A 3,188-nucleotide genomic window follows, 5' to 3' on the forward strand; every position below is an offset into this window, starting at 1 on the left:
AGATAATTGCCCAGGTTCCTTATCTGTCCTGGGGATACAGCTTTCTCAGTTCCTGAACCAAATTTCATTCTATGATTAAAGTTAAGATGTACTGTGTATTTGACAATTAAAACGTTATATATTTCTTACCCCAGAACATCCAATCAACCCACTAAGTTTATTTGTATGTTTAGGGGATACTAGACAGTATTCCTTTGGTGGATAGAAAATAAGTCTCAGAATTAAAATATCTACTTATATTTCTGACCTCCTAGGGCAAGTCATTTAACCTCTGAATGCTCTAGTTGGTTCTCTAAGACTATACAGAAAGTATCACCTATATTGAAGCAGAGAGTATCCTCATCTAGAAATTTCCTCTATTAAGAAAATTTACAATGTAGTTTCTGTTCAATAGAAATAAAGAAAAGAGGAGGCCTTTCAAGACTGGGACTGCATGGTCTTGTGAAGATGAATACAGTTCTTCAAAATCTCATAGTCCATAAGGAACACTTATTTTTTTTTACTAGATTTTTGCCTTTCTAGCTAGTGGGTATATTGTTATATAGATATTGCCAAAGTTCAGTCTTTTATATGTACTTTATGAATCTAAGAAGTAGCTTCATCCATAGCTGACATCAAGACCTATTCTAGGATCACAAATAGTAAAAAAGAAGGAATTGTAGAAGCTTAGTCCAACCTTTTTATATAACAGAGTGGGAAACTGAGACTGAAAGAGGAAAAAGTGACTTTTTTTCAGGGTCACAGGATTCTGAGGTCTTCAGATGCCAGATTCAGTGTCTTTCCACTTGTACTACCTTTGGCCTTTGAGCTACATAATTCAGCTCATCAATTATATTCATACTATAATTTCTTTATTTATGAGTGTCAAGATATTTAACCTCTGCTGTCTCATTTCATCTTCACAAAAGTCCAGTGAAGCTTACTTTATTTTTAATTACACAAATTGAAAAAGAGATTTCACATGTTTCCTATGCCTCTCTCTACTTTTACATTTTCTTGACCATGAGAAATAAATTGCTAGCATTATGTGGGGACTAGCCATTCTTCACCCAATATATTCATTTTCCTATGGGGAAAAAGAATTGTGGGCAAAATTGCAGAGGAAATTTAGTAATTTACTTTTTAGACATTACATTTTTCCTTAAATATTAAGCATGCTTTTTTCCTTCCTACTTTCTTTCCTCACTGAAAGATTAAAAAAAACGTTTGTTACAATTATGGAAAATCAAGCAAAACAAATTCCCACATTGTAGGTCCTTTTTGTTCTATTTTATTCTGTCAAAAAATTCACTCCTTAGAATCATGATTGATAACTATATATCCTTATATTATTGTAAAATCTTTAAGATAAATTCTTTTTACAATGTTTTTATTACAATAAAAATTATTCTCTTATGTACATTTTCTTCTGCTACTATTCCTATAAGTTTTCATGGATTTCACTGCAAACATTTCTTTCCAAATCTTGAGTCTTAATCCTCTCTCTTACTAAGCTATCACTCACTGGCTATGTGACCATTGGAATTTTTAAAAGCACAATTAAATTCCATTGCATTCATTTATGATAGTTTTTCAACTGTTCCCCATTTGTTGAACTCCTCCTAAGAAAGAATTGATTTCTATTGGGGTGATAGGAATTTAAAATAAAATAACATTTCTAGGCTCATTTTTTCAAGGAGAAAACACTAATATCTTTTAAAGGTCTTTGGTCATTGGTGTTGCAATATGAATGTAAAATATCTAATCCTTATTTTATGAAATAAAAAGACAAAAAGGAATAAAAATGAAGTTGCTTCTTTACAAAGGCCATAATTCTCTACTAAACCAGAATCATGTTTAGATAAGCAGTTTTCTTGATCTATATCTAATCAATTACTCATATAATGATGACTATAATCTTACAGGTTCCTGATCAGAAATGAACTCTAATCTCACATTTGACCCTTGCTGTGCAGGTTACTAACTGTAAAAAAAATCTATTAAACCAGAGATCTTACCTGAATATCCAGAAATGCATTCAATGTTCTATGGTTGGTCCTTTGCTAATTGTCTAGTCTTCACCCTGACTAGTTGAGTAATCATTGGCTTAATGGAGAGATGGCAGAACCTAGACCTTAAATGAAAATGCTAATTCTGACTCCTACTAGTTATATGACATTGGAAAAATCACTTCTTTTTTTAAGTCTTAGTTTTCTTGTGTGAAAAGGGTAATAATGCCTTTATCGCTTAGTGAAGTTGTTGCATTGTGAATATAGAACTGGACTTAGAATCGATTAGATTTGCATTCAAATATTCCCAGTAACATGCTCTATATAACCATGGGATAATTATATAACTTCTCCCAGTCCTTATTAACTCTCTAAGACTTAATTACAGTCATGGATGAGTTAAATATGCCTTGGTGTTCCCTGTTGATCCTTGATCTATTAACCTAATGCACATGGTTGTTATGAGGATCAAATAAGGTAATGTAAGGAAAGAGATTTACTATCTAAAAAGCTTTGCATAAATGTCAGTTATTATCAATATCTCAGGGATCTTGGACTCTGCTTGGACCTTACTTAACTTACTGTAATAACTCACATTTATATAAGCATTTAAGATTTACAAAGCACTTGACTTATAAAACAGTTTAAAGTTACTTAAAATGTTAAATGAGAAATTATATTCTAAAGCTTGAATTGTACTTAAAGCCATGTTCTGTATTCTAAGTAGATTATAGAATCAAACATCATTTCTCTAATGTGACCAATTCTTGTAGCATTTTGTAGCATGTTTGAGCTTCCATGAGTTCTTCCAAGAGAGAACAATGAATACATGCAATTAGGTATAGCTGTTGTGTAATATTCTCATAGAAGGGGGGGGTCACTAAAGCATAATAAGGAATCATGAGGAACATTCCAGTTTTTAAAAGTGACACCCAAACTTTTATAGATACAAATTATAGGTAACCGAGTTTCAGTTATACAGCAGGTGAAAATTTTAGCAGACATTTCTTTAACCCCACAAAAAATCATATAAATTTTAGAAAACTCAGAATTATTTATTTATTTATTAGTGTATAAATACAATAAAATAAGATAGCGACTTTATTTTATCTGGTTTGGGTCCTAATCAAGGGTATTAGGGAACACATGTATCCCTACATAGTTGATAACATAGAAGTTGATCCAATATCATTTAGGAAA

Source organism: Macrotis lagotis, chromosome 4 (genome assembly GCF_037893015.1).
Source record: "Macrotis lagotis isolate mMagLag1 chromosome 4, bilby.v1.9.chrom.fasta, whole genome shotgun sequence".
Taxonomy (NCBI): domain Eukaryota; kingdom Metazoa; phylum Chordata; class Mammalia; order Peramelemorphia; family Peramelidae; genus Macrotis; species Macrotis lagotis.